The following is a 21,631-nucleotide window of genomic DNA, read 5'->3' on the forward strand; positions in this document are numbered from 1 at the left end:
TGCAGCATGGTGTGAGGTACAGAGCCAAGAGACAGAAGAGGATGAACGACTTGAACAGCAAGCTACTTCTAGCAAGCATGCTGCAAGTAACGATATGGGTCTCAAAAACACCAAGAATGACACAAAAGGAAAGCAGGCATTTTCCCTACAGACAGCTTTTACTGATTTCATTCAGTCTTAAATAACAGTCCAAGTTTGAATGTCTATAACATAAATAAGTGAATAAAATGAATAAAAACCCTGTCTATTCTTAGGTAATTCATTTATGCAAACAGACAAGTAAACAAAGAAAATAGTTTCATTGTCTACAAATACACCATACACAGAAACATCTGTCATTGTCAAACTTCTTCCCTCAGATTTCTTGCACTGTGAATCCCATTTAGAGGTATACTTCTGCAATGCAGCAATGCTCATTCACCTATTAAGTTAATAGTTGTATTTGTTCCTGTTGGATACTTTTCTGAAAAATTCTTTTAATCCTTTTAATTCAACCTTTCTTCTCAGTCTGGCACTCAAGACTTGGGGCAAAACAAAATTTACTGATTGTGCAAAGCTACAAAACTACATGATTCAGCACTACAGATTCTGTAATAGGAAGTATGTCAGCAGTGGAAAGGCACAAAATGCTCACCAGTACCTGACCAGGTCTGCTTTCCTGCTTGCAAGACCTGTTTCTTTTACTTGCCAAGCTGAGTCTCTGGGAAAAGCCTCAGAGGACTTTAGTAGCAAGTAACAGGAAGATAATGATCTGCTTGCTTGGGAAGGACAATCCAGTCCTGAACAGCAGCACTTCGAGTCCAATGCAGGCGGCACTTCTACACAGTATAATAGATCCACAGTGCCACTCTCAAGGAAACATTACTGCAGTAGCACATTCAAAAACTCTTCCTGCTGACCTCTGCGACTTTGCAGTGTAAACACTGACTGCTTTGATGCTCCTTCAGAGATCTCAGTCTAGCTTGTTATAGAGTAATAAAAAGAGCCAAAATCATTGTGACCCAGGCATAATGAGATATAGTTAGCTACTGCACCATCCAGAATTTTCATCACATCATCTTTCCCATTCAGCACTCTTGAACCTACAGTGTTTCTACAGGAAAAACTGTATTACAGCCAACAGAGCTTAGTTTGGTTCCTGAGAAGTACCCCCAGAACAATACAGAGAAAACTATCTGCAGTAGCCTGTCATAGCTATATGGGGGACATACTGACTATGAACACCTAGCAACAAATGGTGAGTGGCATTTAGAGAGTATAGGTCAACTTTTAATTCTACCCAGAATATAAAAACTTAAGAGTATCAACTCAATTTTGCTTCATGTTTCTACAAAGCTTCACACATCTGATCCCTGATTCTGATTTAAGCCTTCCAGTACTACTGAAATAAGTACCATCAATAACTGTTAAAGAAGCACCAGCTTTAAAAATGCTGTTTCAAGGATATTTCTTCTTCCCTGCCTTTGATTGAGCAAAAAAAGGAAAGAAAGGTGAGAAAAAGGAGTGTGTATTTGCAAAATACACCAATAATATCAGTCACACTAACACAGAAGGAGAAGATAAAAAGAAGATAAAAGTGTACACGTGTCATGACTCAAAAAAAAAAAAAAAAAAAAGTGATCATAGATTTGCTCTAGGTCACAAGGCTGCCTAGGCAGATTTGGGGATTTACTGCTCTCTGTTAAACTCCGTGTAGTAACTGCTTACATTTATAATCTTCCAGTAACACAAGTGTACATCTCAACTGAGTTTTGAGAGCCATGTTCCGGTACAGATCTCTGCAGCTATGACACGTAAAAATAGTTTTCACACAGAAATGTTCCCAAAGACAAACTTCATGCTACATCAATATGCTCTCTTCCCAAGATTCATGACCTTACACAGCTTCTGTAGTATGCAAAGCCACAAATCATTACAGCTTAATAGAGCACTAATAGGAGGACCACCTCCCTGCCTTGCTTCGTGCATCTCTGAGTGAGCTGACATCCAATAGAATGGTAATCAATATATACTTGACAACAGTGATGTACGTAAATTATAGATGAAGGATCATTTAAATACATTCAAACAGTGCAGTTAGCCCTTTATGTGCACTTGAAACACGTCTTGTTATAAGGAAACCATTTTGTGGTATATAATTGCATGGGAAACATTTTTCGACAGCAGTAGGTCACATTACAAATGCTGTCTGAGGCAAAGAGCCAGATGGTTCAGAGAGCCCATACCATCACAATAAGAGCTGTACTGAACCACCAGATACTTCCCTCTTTCCCAAGGCCCAGGTCCTCTGTATCAACTGTAATTTACCTCCAGGTATTGATCGCTTTCATCAAGGTGTTCCTTGCTTAGCAACTCTGCCCCATTCACTGCCTGCTTCCTACTTCTACATTATTGCTTTTTTGATTGCTCTGATTATCTTTCAAGCCAAGGAGTGCTGAAGGCACTGCTACCAATACTATTTGTATTACCAATTCCTCTGCTCAAGGACCTGAGTTAAATAAAGGCGCACATTATCATTCTCATCTTGCTTACAGCACATGGCTTCAGAATAATTCCTCCTGGAACAGTTCCTCATCCATGTCACCTATCTTAAGCAGTACAGCACTGATTTACACTAGTTAAGCATCCAGCCTATGAACTTTATATAAGCACAAGAGAAAAATCAAAGCCACGAGAGAACTGTTCTTTCTGCGGTGCCAGTGAGAAATGAGCTGAAGCACTGACATAACTAGTCCATGCATTTGTCATGAGCAAACTTCTCATTTTTCATCTTCTTTATTCATCTCTTTCACATGCTTTTCCCTTCCCTTATCACTTCCTTCTCTATTCTTTCAGCACTGAGGGACAAGAGAAAGGGCAATTGCATTCAGAGATATTCCCCTCATCTGAAAAAGGACTACCCTCAGAAACAGGAAGCTGTAATTGTTGTGCAGTAATTGCCAAGGAGTAATTTAACACTCCAGAGACAACTATCTACACTTACGACAATTGGCTTCTTCAAAGCTATATTAGTGTAACTTTCTCTTGTCATACACAAGGCATGGGCATTTTCACATGGCAAATGTACTGCATTGGGCAGCAATTAAATCTAATTTGGTCACTAACAGAAACTATTAGGTCAGTGACAGAAATATTAAAAAAAAAAAAAGATCTCTTTAATGTTAAATTTATGTGAAATCTCATTTTCTTCTCTCCCATACATAACATGCTCACAGTGTCTGAAGCTATCATGAAGAAAATGAAGAAACAGACTGTGCAGGGGTAATCCAGTGCACATAAGAGAAAACTTGCAACCGTAACTGATATAAATTTCTTTGTTCCAGTAAAAATTTTCATCATCACTGTGATCTTGCCCAGTTATTCTCCTCATCAACTTAATTATTTTCTTCAGGGTTCCAGCTTGATAACCCAGCCCTATTAAGAAGGGATTATTAAAAATAATCTTCTAATTGCTAGACTTTTCTTTACAGTGCACCAAAAAAAAAAAATATATATATATATATCTTTCCGTGACTGCAAAATAGTTACCTAATTTAAATTTAAGTTAATGAAATTTCCTCTGCTCACAGCAGCAATAAAAAACCAATGAACAAGACTCACTTTGGTTCCAAGTAATCTTACCTCACACAGATGACAAATATCAGCCAGAACAGTGCTGGATCTAGCTCCTCAACCACAACCACTCCTAGATGGTGTAGAGCTGATTCAGGCTACAGCCAGCACAGGTAGCAACCTGATGGCTAACTAGCACTCAGTCTCTGCAAGCACATTGAGTGCCTGAATGCAAGTGCAAAATTAGTGCAAGGAATGCTATTTAACCAGTTCATTCGTACCATGCATCCTACCTTCATCAAGTCAATTCCAATAACTTAAGTTTACCAAAATAGATTGTTTTGGTACTAAGTACCCAGAAATCCATAAAGTCAGACCAGAAGCTAAACAGCAGTAATACAATAATATGTAATATATAAAATAGTATGATTTGTCAAGGTTAGTGCATGACATAAACCCTATCTAGTCCATACACAGTTCTGCCTTGAAGAACTCAGTCAACACACAAAAAGAGAAGTTCCAAATAAAATAACATGGATTTCAAGTGATCCTCTAGCCCTGCACAACCTTACTGCTTTCATCCAGGCTGTGCACTGCCAGAGGGAATCCTGAACAAGCTAGATTCCAATACCTTCTGTTATGTTCTGTCAGCCTAAGGTGCTGATTTCTGTCCAACAGCACTGGCCACAGGAGCCATTCACATTTCTCCACCAGCAGCCTCCTGCTTTCACAGAGGAAGGAGGACTAGAAATTAGTAAAGAGGAAATCCATTGCTGGGATTATTTACAGAAATAACAGATAGTGTGCATTTTGAAAAGTAGTTGGCTGTGGATGCACTTCATTTCTGCAGTGTGTGAATTCAGTTGTGTATCAGTTGTTTAAAGACAAAGGAAGCACAAGGCATTAATAAACACATTGAAGTTCATTTGAATTGAGGTGATAGGATCGTACTGACAGTAAGCCATCACTCTGTCAGTAAGAGAGAACTTTGCATTGTCTGATAAAAGAGAAGGCAAGAGCTCGAGTAGTTCTCTATGTGATGGGTGAACATTTGATTACATGTTCATCGTGCCTTTTTAGCCAAGATTTCAAAATGCAAATGCCAGGCAATGCAACTCAGAGCAGATCAAGGCAAAAATTATATATCCCCACATACTTAGCTTAATAAGAGACAGGAGAACAAATACCTGAAACTGCTGGAAACTTCCACCATTGATATCAGCATGGACTGATTTGATCAGCAGCTTGGGCCAGTAGCTGCCTGTGAGGAACAGGAAAGGGGGCACTGAGCTGGTATGCATAGATCTGTCACCTTGCAGAAGTGGAATGTCCAGGGTGGAATAGTTATGAATTGGTGCTGAGCTACCACCACAGCCTTACAGCCAGAGTAAGTGTCCATTCTCACCCAAGATCAGCTATGCCAACCAGACATTTTTTATTGGGGAAGGTCTTAGTTATCTTGGTGCATATGTCCTTGTGTTTAAAGCTTCTCTGATGTAATCATCTCCCATTTGGTTCAATTAACATATAGAGCTTAATAGCGTCATGTTGCTTAGTACTCCTTTTTCCATGTGATGCAGGGGAAAGAAGGTGGCAAAAGGAATCTCCACTCAGATTGGCTTAAGCCAAGGCACCCTGCTGCTTCCGCATCAGCATTGCTGACAACTTTCTGAAGGAGTAAGCTGTCAACATCATGGCTGCTGGGTTAAGAACACAGTGAACTATACTGTGATGACTGACTCGAAGATGATCTTGTATTTCTGCTCATAAGGCTGTCAAGATACTAAAGTAAAGAAACACCTTTCATCGATTTTCTTAGAATGCTGAAACGAACATATAAAAATTCAGACTGCTTTCAGCAAATAATCTTACATTTTCAAATGCCACTGCAGATGCCACAGTGATGAACCCACCAATGTAAATACGCACCGTCTGGCTGTCAACCCGTTTGCTAACCACTGAACCAAATTAGCCCATCATGAAATATTCATTAAAAACAAACAAGAAATCATACAATCTGGCCCATTTTTAGGGATACAACACAGATCATGATATACTAAATCTTCTGACACCCAGGTCGGTTGTGAAATGAACCACAGATAAGGTGATCTATGAAGTTATAATTTAAGTTTCATATTGTTTCAGTGGCACAAACGTGCCATTGTGGCACTCTGAAATTTTGGATTCCAATCAATGTTGGCAATATAGGTAGAGGTGTGAGCAAGTAAAGTCTATAAAACTGACTGTTGCTAAAGCAAATCTGTGCTCATTCACTGTGGAATCTAAGCTTTAAAAAAGGAAGAAAAAAACATTTTCTCTACAAAATAACCATATTACTTTACACTGATCTCAATCACTGAAAAAAGCTCCTCCCTTTCAAATCCCATAAGACTTCTGAAAAATGAAGTCTTATAACCACAGCTCAAACATTTCAGAAAAACTAAAAATTGCTACTGAAGACCTGAATTCACAATATTCAGTGACGCATCATCTTTGAAAATGGACCAGACAGAGTACTTTCCCAAATTAAAAAGCTGCCAAAGCATATTTAGTCATCTTTGCCTTTGTACTGACCAAAGCTTCATCCTGTTACAGACGTTAACAGTCTAAGATTCCACATTCACAACATCTGAGTCATTGTTCAAGTTTCTCACGGTTTCTTCCTAATTTGTTTTGTTTGTAGAAAACACCAACTTACTGAGAAACATATTTACAAATATATTTTTTGAGACATTGAAAAACATTGCCTGCTAAGGGTATTCTGAGAATGCATCTGGAGATGAGTTTCAAAAGTTCCAATTAGGCTCAGAAGTGAGGCACCATGCTGCTTTGCTTTATCAACAACACTGAACCAAAAGCACGGCCAAAATGCTTAACAAATGACTAAAAGAAATTAATTTCCTTCAAGCTTGGGAAGTAATGAGCTTTAAGAACTATGATTTCAGATGAGGGTCTTAAATCTTGTTACATATCCAGCTTTTTTATCCTATTTTGCTCAGTCTCAGTCCCCAATATCGCGTGCTTACGAAAGTTTTCAGTCTGTTCTCTCAGTGCAGAACCTGCTCAGTGCAACTATATTCAGTATCAGCTACAGCAGGAAACATCCCTGCAAAGCCTTAGATTTACAGCTGTCTTTTTCTATACATCCTCAGTTCTGCTGATAGAATTGATTGAAATAAAATCTTCAAATCTTGCTCTGTTAGAGTTACCTAAACAACTGCCATATGCAGATTCCCTGCAGTAGGAAGACATAGGGATATATTGATATCTCATAGGAACAAGTAAATTCATCCAACATGAACAAGGGCTGAACCATAGAGCTAGTTCTCCCTATCCCAGATCCTAAAAGCAAGATACCTGTTATGTTCATAAATCCCAGATAGCCTACGAAGTCCCAAGAGCTACTCTGAAATGAGTTTCCACCTTCAACAGAACTACATTATTCAAAGGACCTTGCACATCTAATTTGTCATTGTAACGTGTTCTTCAATACCTTGCACTGACATTGTGTAATTTGACAGTGTTACATGAATTGGTCTCTGAGGACCTGTTATCCAGTAATATTCCCAGTGCCGTTAGTTTCACTGCTGAACAGGGCCACTTTCACAAGAAGGACAGAGGACTTAGTTATTGCAGAATAATTATTTCCATATTGGTTAATTTTGTTACAAAAACCGAAAGCAGCCTCACTAAAGCTTTAATAACTTCCACCGCCCCCCTCCCTCCCCTGTTCTCTCTGACAGAGTCTCTTAAAACAAAGCTGAAACCGCTGAGACAGCAATGATCAAAATTTATCATGTTCTGCAACAAAATGTTCCATTACTTAAAAGTCTTTGTGGGGAGACATGAATCTTTTCTGTAAAACAGCACTAAAAGACAGTAGCTCCACAGACTAAAATCCTTGAAACCACGTGCTACCAGCAGATCGCTAACCATCAGCAGAGCTCAGCACGCGGCTAACATGCTTTGCTGAGCAAGAGGCAACAAAGAGAACACACCTATTATAAAGTAACAGCAGTACCAAAACATACACCCCAAGTTTGGCATAGAGAGATTTTATCCAGAGCATACTGTATTCTGCATTCACATTCCAGAGAAATAATATTTTGTTCTAATAATTTGTTTTCCTTCTTACCTGCTGTTGGATTATTGTGATAATGACTAGTCAAACAATGTTATCATACATATGTCCCTTCAGGCATATTTTAACATACTTTAATTATGAATTAAGGAACAGTTATCAATACAATCAGTGAAAAGTGAAGCTCATGAAACCAAATTATTTTGGTGGGGGGGGGGGGGAGGGGGGAAGAGGGAAAAGAGAGAGGGGAGGAGAGGTGAAAAACCACTCAACTTGACTGTTCAAAAAATACCAAAACAGTGATTATAAAAAAAAAAAAAAAAAAAAAAAAAAAAAAAAAATCGCTGGTAACAAATTTTACAGAAGGATATACTGAGATTTCTAAAGAAAAACAGTTGCAACAAGTATGTCTTCTAAGTAATGCAAATTTTCAGCTTTGCAACATTATAGCTTAGTTCCTGATAATTCAGTGTACTTCTCCCTCTGCTGGAAAATCCATCATACTACACAGTCCCAAAATGCATAAAGATGAAGTATGATTACAACATATTTCTCTGACTCCTCCTGCTGAGAGAGGTCAAGACTTTAACCTAAACACGGCTCACTGCTTCTATAATGAAGGCTGTATTGCCTCAATTATTTATTATATTTCTCTTTGGATAGGAGCTTCATTTGTAGTGAGTGACTTGCCATCTGAAGTCAATGAATCATCACAGTTACTCGTTAAATGCCTGAATCAGTGGCAACTTCAAAAACCTTCATGATAAATAAATGCATTGCCTCCTTCCAGCCACCTTTTTTCTTCCAGAAAGCAGGGAAGGACTGCTGAATATGGACAAAAGTCTGGAAGTCCATTGTTTTTCAAAGCGAAGAAAAATGATGAGTATGCAATTACCTTCTAAGAACTTCTGCACACAGATACACAGAAGATAAACTCCTAATTTCAGCTTCTAGAGATACTGAAATTAAAGCTGAAGTGCAAACTGACAACTGGCATGAGTGAGTAACACAGCACAGCACGTAACCAAGCTAATCTAGAGAAGACAATCTGTTAAGATGAACTGATGGAATTAGATGCTCTGTACAAATATTTCACACCTAGCATAACTTTTTCCATTGTTCAAAATTGCAGAGATGTTTCATTAGCATGATGGAGTTCAGAGGTTCTGGGCTGTGTGCAAATAAACTTCCATACAGAGGAAATGCATAGGAATGACAGGAAGACACTTTTGTTGCCAGAACTGTTTGCTACTGAAACGCAACTGACAGGGAATGATGAATTTGGGCTGGCTACCTGTCCAGTCTCAAATACTCCAATGTTTCCAAGAAGCAACTAGCAAAATTTCATTCAAGTCATCAGTTCAACTCCTGTATGCACAGCAATCACAGCATTCAGCTTGCACAAAGAATAATCAGAAAGAATAAACAACACATCAAAAAGCAATTTCTTAAATGTGGCATTTATCTTGTTTAATAGCTACATCACACACTTTGGGATGACATTCTTCAATTTAGTTATCTTAATTGCATCATGATTGAACCCATTTTATGTAGAGAACAAACTGTAATGATTTTTGCAAAATGGTAGCCTACTGTCAAGTGACAGAAAAAAAAGCTTATTAAGAGGAAAAGTAGTGCCTCATGAAATCCTGAGAATTGTTTTCAATCAGCAAGGACCAATTCAGACACCTCCTACGTTGCATTTTCTTTTCTGAAAAAAGTACCATCTTCCCCAGCTCTACAGTACTTTAAATTATTTGTTTTGCACACATGTGCAGTTGTTTTATCTCAGCTGGCTGTGTAGCATTAACATAGCAGGTGTATCTTGCTACAATGTGTTCCTACTGACATTAGAGGTAAATGTTTTGAAGTATGATTCCAAAGCTTCAACTTTTTTCTACTCTCAATATCGTCTCCTTTTAACAAAAACAAGGTGTATGTAGGTTCCAGCTGGACCAACAAAACTCTTGTGACAATCACAGGCCTTTGTACCTGAAGGATGCCTGAGGAGCTTGAACTTTCAATTCAAGTGCATTTGAATGGCCAGATAAAAAAATTGCCATGTCTATTGATATCAAAACCAGTCCATCCCACATTAGAATTAGAATCAAAAATAAGAATTTGATTCTATCTGAGGAAAGCACAGCAGCACTGCTATTAACATTAGTAACATTTTGCACTTTAGTTATCTGTGATAACTTTTCACCTACACACAGTATTACTGTAATGCAAACATTTTTAGTATGAATTAAAACGATATACTTCTGGAACCAAGTTCTGCTTAAGAGTCTCAACCATTATTCACTCCACATCATTCCAGTGCATGAAGAGGCCTGTATTCATACTGCCAAGCTCTTCTGTTATTAAAGATGAGTAGCTCTTTCACTGCTTTCTTTTTGGAACAGCACCTACCTGTCCCTGAACACTGTTATTATTTGGGTGAGTGCCAGCTGGCATCAAACATAGCAGCAAGCACACTTAACACCCCAGCAGTATGGGCTAGCTACCCCATGTCAGTGCTTCAACTTATCTCACCACAAGCACAGCAGTAAATTAGTACGTTCCTTCAGACAAATGCCAATTAGCATGTAGCATAGCAATCCTGACCTCATCACCATACTTATAAGAAGCCTTATAAGGAAAAAGCTTTTACACTACAAAACTACATTTTAAAACTTGACCACATCACAGGTTTTCCCTTACAAGTGACTGATTCATTTGTACTTGACATAACGAAACACTCTTGAAAACAGTTCTGATAAACAAGAGCAAATCTGAAAGTGTTAGAATTATCTTCAAAGATGCTTTCTCAATCCAAGCAATGTTTCTTAAGAATGAGTTTAAAACTAATGAATTTTGGACATATGACTAATGACTGAAAACAAGAAACAATAGCAAAAGATATTCAGATACTCATTCAAATCAGACTAAATAAGCAGCAGATCATTATGAATAATGCAGAAGATCTGAAAGTGGATGTAACATCGACACAAATATGCAAAAGAAACCAAACCAGAGAGAACAGGAAACAAATTACTCTGCAGATTTCACACACAGCTGCACAATCAGTGATAAAACCAGAAACCTCTGAGCAGGGGATACTGCCACAAAGCAGTTTCAGGGAGAATCCCAGCTGGTCGATTTCTCTGCAGCTCCTTGGACTTCAGAATTTTAGTTGTAATTTGCATATTTACTTAGAACTTGCTGCTTTACTTTGTAAATGCTACTATTTTTCAGAATTTATATAAACCTTTAATTTTGCAATGTTATCACGCTGATTCACTGTGAGAAATATATATTTAAGGTAGAAAAATACTTCAAAGAAATAGTTCAGCGGTCTCAGAGTGGCAGTGTTGGAAACAGTTTTGATTCATTTGAAACTAGCTACTATTATTTTCAATAAATAACACCTTGGCTAAGTTTAGCCCATTCTTCTTTTTCTAAGTTATCTATGTTAAATATGATTAATTTGAGCAAAGATTAATTATGAGCCATGAATATATATCTGCATGACTACACACACCAATGTGTTGATGAAGAAGTGATGCTTTTCATTCGATCTCATTTACTATTGTGCAATTGCTTACCGACTTGCCCCTTTGTAGTATAATTTATAGTTCTCCAATCAGAAGAATGAGAAGAAATAGAGTTTCAAGTAAAAGGCATCCAGCCCACATTCCATACATTTGTTCCTCCTTACAGTAATGTTTGAATGGCCATTCTCCAAATAACTTTAAACTCATGCGTCCAATGGAAGTAACAGCAGATATAAATGTTTTAGTCAAGACCAAATCAAACAGCTGTTTAGATTTCAAGTGAACATGAAAAAACTACACTATACTGGTTCAAACCCAGCAGAACTCCACCTGTTCTATTTACATATCACATTTTCTCATTTACATAATTTATGGAAACATCTATTCTGGGACTGAAATCTTCAGACATTTTCTCTATCCACAAACACTGTCCGTCATTCCTCCTGTTCACCAACAAGGGCCAAGAAATTATGAACACATACCAACAGAAAGATACAGCTACTTGGAAATCATGTCCTTAGTACCAGCCTCATCTCTGATGATGCTTCTCTGATGCCTGCATCTGACTGGTGCACCACAAAAATAACAAGACTCTTAAAAATTATATGCTGAGTTAAGACAAAATTTTGGCAGATCCTAACAAACTCTTGAGACAAGCCAAAATCTCTTCAAGAAAAGTTATTCAAAACATATTTCTTTAAAGAGAAAATTACTGTTGCAGAATACTGTTGCAGATGCCTACCCTTCTTGGCAGTTACTCCTCTACTCCTCTTCCCACTGATGTCCCTCTGTTTTCCATTGATTTTTGTGGGTGCAGACTCAATCTCTTAACATCTTCCATAACCACAGTTTGTTTTTTGTTGGTGGTGGTTTTTTTTGTTGTTTTTTTTTTGTTGTTGTTGTTGTTTTTTGTTTTTTTTTTTTTTTTGCAAGTAGCTGATCCCAGTCAAGAACTTTAAGTGCATCTATCTTCTCAGCTGTAGGTTTTTATGCCAAAGCAAGAACTCCATCAGTTTACTGATATTTCTCTCATCCATCAATTCTGATTGAAGAAGAGACTCTTTTTGTATCAGTGGCTCTTATTTAAAGATCAAAATCTTATTCAAGCTTGCAAAATGCATGTGCAATTAGCCAGACCAACAATATAATTTTATTAATACTTAAACTCTGTGTTATCTGAACCAATAGTTGTGGTCCAGTCCGAACTCTGCCTTGCAACTATACCATTTGGCATAATGTTGTTCTCAATCACAAGACGAGGTGAAAACATTTAAGCTTACAATCCTGAAGTGCCTCCTCATACTTATATGCTTTTATGGTGTTGTCAGGATAACAACAGCAGGCAGATGTGTCATTTAGGAAGTCCTTCCTTGAAAGACCTGTCGCTAAACCAGAAGGGATTTGCAGACAACCAGAACAGACTGTTTTCGTAACACTGAGGAATGTCATGCTGTGCTACTAAAGTTCTATAGCTGTCACTGTGAAGCACTGCTGCTTCATCTTGCCGTGACATTGCTACACTTGATCTTTCACTTGATCTTCCACTCACCTATCCCTTGCCTTTAAGAAGAGTCCCATATGACAGCATCACTTCCACTAAAATTCCTGTTGCATGTAAGAGTTCTCACAGGCATACGCTAAAAAAGCTAGTAGCCTAAGGCCATGTCATTGCAAAAAGAACGTATCTCACTACAGGTATACTAATGTTGTCACACTGGAACACACATACACATGCAACTTCATGAGTTTAACTGTCACCACTCGACTTTATCTGGCAGCACAACAAAACACACTGCATATCTACAGAAGGAAGAGCTGACAAAACAAAATAGGCTTAAGATAATGAGTTTTTAGAGGCTTAGGACTGACTGTCCATCAAGTTTCATAGCCTAACTTAATATATGCTCTGAATTTTATGCGTAAAAGAGGGTTAAATGGAGCCTGCTTCAAGATTTCATTTCCTATTTCGAGTCTCCATAAGGCCTCCTGCCAGTACTGATAACATGAGTCATACCAGATTTCAGAAAGAACCCTAAGTTAATTTTTAATTTTGCATTGCTAAATTGTTTAGTTAATAGGAACAGATGCTGTAGCATCTCTCTGTACAGAACACTCTTCATGTTGTTTAGAAAGTACAGGCTATGTCGACAGCTTTGCAAGTAACTAAGAATCTGAGGCCTTGTTTCCCAGCATTATATTTCTTACTCTTGACCAGCAGAGTCAGATCACAGCAACCTGCAGAACAGTCTCTGTGTTCATGGTTAAGAGTTCCTCTGAGGAACACTGATGGCTGAGTGACTATTTCCAGGTTTGTGGAAGTTAATTTTACTGCTCCGCCCAAGACCCAAAGTCAGCCAATTAACAATAATACCAACTCTTGAGAAGCAGATGCTGACAACACGCAGTTCAGTCCTGCTCTGTCAGATGATGGGATACAGCTAGCAGTTGCTGAAAAAAGAGTAGAACACTACCAGAAAGAAAAAAAAAAAAAAAACAACATCTAGAGATTTCATTTTAAGAAATGAACACAATAAAAGTCTGGAACAAATTCATACAGAATCAATGACAATGAAAAGCTCATAAGTCATCCCAGCTAAGTTTTCCTTCTAAAATGAAGATATAACTGCTCGGCTTCCTTTACTTGGTAAACTGCCTCTTCTGATAGAAGTCTCAAGCTTTTCCCTAACAGCAGTAAGATTTTTTTACTGATTAAAATCAATGCCAACAGGTTTCTCCACAAAACCATATTTTCTACTCTTGTTAGTGAAAGATGTATTCTGCTTTCTCAGAGAGAAAGAACGAAGTTCAGGTTCTCAAGGTCAAGTACCTGGGTGTGACACTGGCATAGCTCACACAAAAATAAATACCACCCCAGGGCTTTAGTATGTTTATTCTCAAAAGTAAGAAACCACTAAGAGTACCGTCGAACAGATGAGCAATGTAATTAGAACCATATGATTTCATGAAGTATAGGTAAAAACAAGAAATAGAATCCAAATCATTCCCATGAAGCTTAAAGAGAAGAACATCCCTTAGATCACAAGAAAGTATACTTTCCCTGTGGTCATTAAATAAGTCATAAAGTCAGTACGATTAAAAGAAACAAGGCATACTTTCTCTTCATTCTCATTTATGAAGCACAACAAATTTGTGAACCTAAAGCATGCAGAGATTATATTAGTGGAAAACGCAGAGAGAGTTCAAGAAATTTTGCCGAGGTTTCACTGAGGTCCAGTTTTCACTGGGGAAAAAAAAACTAATCCTTGTTACATACATAATCAAATACAACCACTGGGTGTCACTAGCATTCCACAACAAAAAAGCCAGCAACTCACTAGAATTAACCAATATTTCAGTCAGAAATATTTCAGTCAGAAATATTTCAGTCAGAAATATTTCAGTCAGAAATATTTCAGTCAGAAATATTTCAGTCAGAAATATTTCAGTCAGAAATATTTCAGTCAGAAATATTTCAGTCAGAAATATTTCAGTCAGAAATATTTCAGTCAGAAATATTTCAGTCAGAAATATTTCAGTCAGAAATATTTCAGTCAGAAATATTTCAGTCAGAAATATTTCAGTCAGAAATATTTCAGTCAGAAATATTTCAGTCAGAAATATTTCAGTCAGAAATATTTCAGTCAGAAATATTTCAGTCAGAAATATTTCAGTCAGAAATATTTCAGTCAGAAATATTTCAGTCAGAAATATTTCAGTCAGAAATATTTCAGTCAGAAATATTTCAGTCAGAAATATTTCAGTCAGAAATATTTCAGTCAGAAATATTTCAGTCAGAAATATTTCAGTCAGAAATATTTCAGTCAGAAATATTTCAGTCAGAAATATTTCAGTCAGAAATATTTCAGTCAGAAATATTTCAGTCAGAAATATTTCAGTCAGAAATATTTCAGTCAGAAATATTTCAGTCAGAAATATTTCAGTCAGAAATATTTCAGTCAGAAATATTTCAGTCAGAAATATTTCAGTCAGAAATATTTCAGTCAGAAATATTTCAGTCAGAAATATTTCAGTCAGAAATATTTCAGTCAGAAATATTTCAGTCAGAAATATTTCAGTCAGAAATATTTCAGTCAGAAATATTTCAGTCAGAAATATTTCAGTCAGAAATATTTCAGTCAGAAATATTTCAGTCAGAAATATTTCAGTCAGAAATATTTCAGTCAGAAATATTTCAGTCAGAAATATTTCAGTCAGAAATATTTCAGTCAGAAATATTTCAGTCAGAAATATTTCAGTCAGAAATATTTCAGTCAGAAATATTTCAGTCAGAAATATTTCAGTCAGAAATATTTCAGTCAGAAATATTTCAGTCAGAAATATTTCAGTCAGAAATATTTCAGTCAGAAATATTTCAGTCAGAAATATTTCAGTCAGAAATATTTCAGTCAGAAATATTTCAGTCAGAAATATTTCAGTCAGAAATATTTCAGTCAGAAATATTTCAGTCAGAAATATTTCAGTCAGAAATATTTCAGTCAGAAATATTTCAGTCAGAAATATTTCAGTCAGAAATATTTCAGTCAGAAATATTTCAGTCAGAAATATTTCAGTCAGAAATATTTCAGTCAGAAATATTTCAGTCAGAAATATTTCAGTCAGAAATATTTCAGTCAGAAATATTTCAGTCAGAAATATTTCAGTCAGAAATATTTCAGTCAGAAATATTTCAGTCAGAAATATTTCAGTCAGAAATATTTCAGTCAGAAATATTTCAGTCAGAAATATTTCAGTCAGAAATATTTCAGTCAGAAATATTTCAGTCAGAAATATTTCAGTCAGAAATATTTCAGTCAGAAATATTTCAGTCAGAAATATTTCAGTCAGAAATATTTCAGTCAGAAATATTTCAGTCAGAAATATTTCAGTCAGAAATATTTCAGTCAGAAATATTTCAGTCAGAAATATTTCAGTCAGAAATATTTCAGTCAGAAATATTTCAGTCAGAAATATTTCAGTCAGAAATATTTCAGTCAGAAATATTTCAGTCAGAAATATTTCAGTCAGAAATATTTCAGTCAGAAATATTTCAGTCAGAAATATTTCAGTCAGAAATATTTCAGTCAGAAATATTTCAGTCAGAAATATTTCAGTCAGAAATATTTCAGTCAGAAATATTTCAGTCAGAAATATTTCAGTCAGAAATATTTCAGTCAGAAATATTTCAGTCAGAAATATTTCAGTCAGAAATATTTCAGTCAGAAATATTTCAGTCAGAAATATTTCAGTCAGAAATATTTCAGTCAGAAATATTTCAGTCAGAAATATTTCAGTCAGAAATATTTCAGTCAGAAATATTTCAGTCAGAAATATTTCAGTCAGAAATATTTCAGTCAGAAATATTTCAGTCAGAAATATTTCAGTCAGAAATATTTCAGTCAGAAATATTTCAGTCAGAAATATTTCAGTCAGAAATATTTCAGTCAGAAATATTTCAGTCAGAAATATTTCAGTCAGAAATATTTCAGTCAGAAATATTTCAGTCAGAAATATTTCAGTCAGAAATATTTCAGTCAGAAATATTTCAGTCAGAAATATTTCAGTCAGAAATATTTCAGTCAGAAATATTTCAGTCAGAAATATTTCAGTCAGAAATATTTCAGTCAGAAATATTTCAGTCAGAAATATTTCAGTCAGAAATATTTCAGTCAGAAATATTTCAGTCAGAAATATTTCAGTCAGAAATATTTCAGTCAGAAATATTTCAGTCAGAAATATTTCAGTCAGAAATATTTCAGTCAGAAATATTTCAGTCAGAAATATTTCAGTCAGAAATATTTCAGTCAGAAATATTTCAGTCAGAAATATTTCAGTCAGAAATATTTCAGTCAGAAATATTTCAGTCAGAAATATTTCAGTCAGAAATATTTCAGTCAGAAATATTTCAGTCAGAAATATTTCAGTCAGAAATATTTCAGTCAGAAATATTTCAGTCAGAAATATTTCAGTCAGAAATATTTCAGTCAGAAATATTTCAGTCAGAAATATTTCAGTCAGAAATATTTCAGTCAGAAATATTTCAGTCAGAAATATTTCAGTCAGAAATATTTCAGTCAGAAATATTTCAGTCAGAAATATTTCAGTCAGAAATATTTCAGTCAGAAATATTTCAGTCAGAAATATTTCAGTCAGAAATATTTCAGTCAGAAATATTTCAGTCAGAAATATTTCAGTCAGAAATATTTCAGTCAGAAATATTTCAGTCAGAAATATTTCAGTCAGAAATATTTCAGTCAGAAATATTTCAGTCAGAAATATTTCAGTCAGAAATATTTCAGTCAGAAATATTTCAGTCAGAAATATTTCAGTCAGAAATATTTCAGTCAGAAATATTTCAGTCAGAAATATTTCAGTCAGAAATATTTCAGTCAGAAATATTTCAGTCAGAAATATTTCAGTCAGAAATATTTCAGTCAGAAATATTTCAGTCAGAAATATTTCAGTCAGAAATATTTCAGTCAGAAATATTTCAGTCAGAAATATTTCAGTCAGAAATATTTCAGTCAGAAATATTTCAGTCAGAAATATTTCAGTCAGAAATATTTCAGTCAGAAATATTTCAGTCAGAAATATTTCAGTCAGAAATATTTCAGTCAGAAATATTTCAGTCAGAAATATTTCAGTCAGAAATATTTCAGTCAGAAATATTTCAGTCAGAAATATTTCAGTCAGAAATATTTCAGTCAGAAATATTTCAGTCAGAAATATTTCAGTCAGAAATATTTCAGTCAGAAATATTTCAGTCAGAAATATTTCAGTCAGAAATATTTCAGTCAGAAATATTTCAGTCAGAAATATTTCAGTCAGAAATATTTCAGTCAGAAATATTTCAGTCAGAAATATTTCAGTCAGAAATATTTCAGTCAGAAATATTTCAGTCAGAAATATTTCAGTCAGAAATATTTCAGTCAGAAATATTTCAGTCAGAAATATTTCAGTCAGAAATATTTCAGTCAGAAATATTTCAGTCAGAAATATTTCAGTCAGAAATATTTCAGTCAGAAATATTTCAGTCAGAAATATTTCAGTCAGAAATATTTCAGTCAGAAATATTTCAGTCAGAAATATTTCAGTCAGAAATATTTCAGTCAGAAATATTTCAGTCAGAAATATTTCAGTCAGAAATATTTCAGTCAGAAATATTTCAGTCAGAAATATTTCAGTCAGAAATATTTCAGTCAGAAATATTTCAGTCAGAAATATTTCAGTCAGAAATATTTCAGTCAGAAATATTTCAGTCAGAAATATTTCAGTCAGAAATATTTCAGTCAGAAATATTTCAGTCAGAAATATTTCAGTCAGAAATATTTCAGTCAGAAATATTTCAGTCAGAAATATTTCAGTCAGAAATATTTCAGTCAGAAATATTTCAGTCAGAAATATTTCAGTCAGAAATATTTCAGTCAGAAATATTTCAGTCAGAAATATTTCAGTCAGAAATATTTCAGTCAGAAATATTTCAGTCAGAAATATTTCAGTCAGAAATATTTCAGTCAGAAATATTTCAGTCAGAAATATTTCAGTCAGAAATATTTCAGTCAGAAATATTTCAGTCAGAAATATTTCAGTCAGAAATATTTCAGTCAGAAATATTTCAGTCAGAAATATTTCAGTCAGAAATATTTCAGTCAGAAATATTTCAGTCAGAAATATTTCAGTCAGAAATATTTCAGTCAGAAATATTTCAGTCAGAAATATTTCAGTCAGAAATATTTCAGTCAGAAATATTTCAGTCAGAAATATTTCAGTCAGAAATATTTCAGTCAGAAATATTTCAGTCAGAAATATTTCAGTCAGAAATATTTCAGTCAGAAATATTTCAGTCAGAAATATTTCAGTCAGAAATATTTCAGTCAGAAATATTTCAGTCAGAAATATTTCAGTCAGAAATATTTCAGTCAGAAATATTTCAGTCAGAAATATTTCAGTCAGAAATATTTCAGTCAGAAATATTTCAGTCAGAAATATTTCAGTCAGAAATATTTCAGTCAGAAATATTTCAGTCAGAAATATTTCAGTCAGAAATATTTCAGTCAGAAATATTTCAGTCAGAAATATTTCAGTCAGAAATATTTCAGTCAGAAATATTTCAGTCAGAAATATTTCAGTCAGAAATATTTCAGTCAGAAATATTTCAGTCAGAAATATTTCAGTCAGAAATATTTCAGTCAGAAATATTTCAGTCAGAAATATTTCAGTCAGAAATATTTCAGTCAGAAATATTTCAGTCAGAAATATTTCAGTCAGAAATATTTCAGTCAGAAATATTTCAGTCAGAAATATTTCAGTCAGAAATATTTCAGTCAGAAATATTTCAGTCAGAAATATTTCAGTCAGAAATATTTCAGTCAGAAATATTTCAGTCAGAAATATTTCAGTCAGAAATATTTCAGTCAGAAATATTTCAGTCAGAAATATTTCAGTCAGAAATATTTCAGTCAGAAATATTTCAGTCAGAAATATTTCAGTCAGAAATATTTCAGTCAGAAATATTTCAGTCAGAAATATTTCAGTCAGAAATATTTCAGTCAGAAATATTTCAGTCAGAAATATTTCAGTCAGAAATATTTCAGTCAGAAATATTTCAGTCAGAAATATTTCAGTCAGAAATATTTCAGTCAGAAATATTTCAGTCAGAAATATTTCAGTCAGAAATATTTCAGTCAGAAATATTTCAGTCAGAAATATTTCAGTCAGAAATATTTCAGTCAGAAATATTTCAGTCAGAAATATTTCAGTCAGAAATATTTCAGTCAGAAATATTTCAGTCAGAAATATTTCAGTCAGAAATATTTCAGTCAGAAATATTTCAGTCAGAAATATTTCAGTCAGAAATATTTCAGTCAGAAATATTTCAGTCAGAAATATTTCAGTCAGAAATATTTCAGTCAGAAATATTTCAGTCAGAAATATTTCAGTCAGAAATATTTCAGTCAGAAATATTTCAGTCAGAAATATTTCAGTCAGAAATATTTCAGTCAGAAATATTTCAGTCAGAAATATTTCAGTCAGAAATATTTCAGTCAGAAATATTTCAGTCAGAAATATTTCAGTCAGAAATATTTCAGTCAGAAATATTTCAGTCAGAAATATTTCAGTCAGAAATATTTCAGTCAGAAATATTTCAGTCAGAAATATTTCAGTCAGAAATATTTCAGTCAGAAATATTTCAGTCAGAAATATTTCAGTCAGAAATATTTCAGTCAGAAATATTTCAGTCAGAAATATTTCAGTCAGAAATATTTCAGTCAGAAATATTTCAGTCAGAAATATTTCAGTCAGAAATATTTCAGTCAGAAATATTTCAGTCAGAAATATTTCAGTCAGAAATATTTCAGTCAGAAATATTTCAGTCAGAAATATTTCAGTCAGAAATATTTCAGTCAGAAATATTTCAGTCAGAAATATTTCAGTCAGAAATATTTCAGTCAGAAATATTTCAGTCAGAAATATTTCAGTCAGAAATATTTCAGTCAGAAATATTTCAGTCAGAAATATTTCAGTCAGAAATATTTCAGTCAGAAATATTTCAGTCAGAAATATTTCAGTCAGAAATATTTCAGTCAGAAATATTTCAGTCAGAAATATTTCAGTCAGAAATATTTCAGTCAGAAATATTTCAGTCAGAAATATTTCAGTCAGAAATATTTCAGTCAGAAATATTTCAGTCAGAAATATTTCAGTCAGAAATATTTCAGTCAGAAATATTTCAGTCAGAAATATTTCAGTCAGAAATATTTCAGTCAGAAATATTTCAGTCAGAAATATTTCAGTCAGAAATATTTCAGTCAGAAATATTTCAGTCAGAAATATTTCAGTCAGAAATATTTCAGTCAGAAATATTTCAGTCAGAAATATTTCAGTCAGAAATATTTCAGTCAGAAATATTTCAGTCAGAAATATTTCAGTCAGAAATATTTCAGTCAGAAATATTTCAGTCAGAAATATTTCAGTCAGAAATATTTCAGTCAGAAATATTTCAGTCAGAAATATTTCAGTCAGAAATATTTCAGTCAGAAATATTTCAGTCAGAAATATTTCAGTCAGAAATATTTCAGTCAGAAATATTTCAGTCAGAAATATTTCAGTCAGAAATATTTCAGTCAGAAATATTTCAGTCAGAAATATTTCAGTCAGAAATATTTCAGTCAGAAATATTTCAGTCAGAAATATTTCAGTCAGAAATATTTCAGTCAGAAATATTTCAGTCAGAAATATTTCAGTCAGAAATATTTCAGTCAGAAATATTTCAGTCAGAAATATTTCAGTCAGAAATATTTCAGTCAGAAATATTTCAGTCAGAAATATTTCAGTCAGAAATATTTCAGTCAGAAATATTTCAGTCAGAAATATTTCAGTCAGAAATATTTCAGTCAGAAATATTTCAGTCAGAAATATTTCAGTCAGAAATATTTCAGTCAGAAATATTTCAGTCAGAAATATT

The sequence above is a fragment of the Tympanuchus pallidicinctus genome, unplaced genomic scaffold (assembly GCF_026119805.1).
Source record: "Tympanuchus pallidicinctus isolate F22 unplaced genomic scaffold, pur_lepc_1.0 scaffold12, whole genome shotgun sequence".
Lineage (NCBI taxonomy): Eukaryota > Metazoa > Chordata > Aves > Galliformes > Phasianidae > Tympanuchus > Tympanuchus pallidicinctus.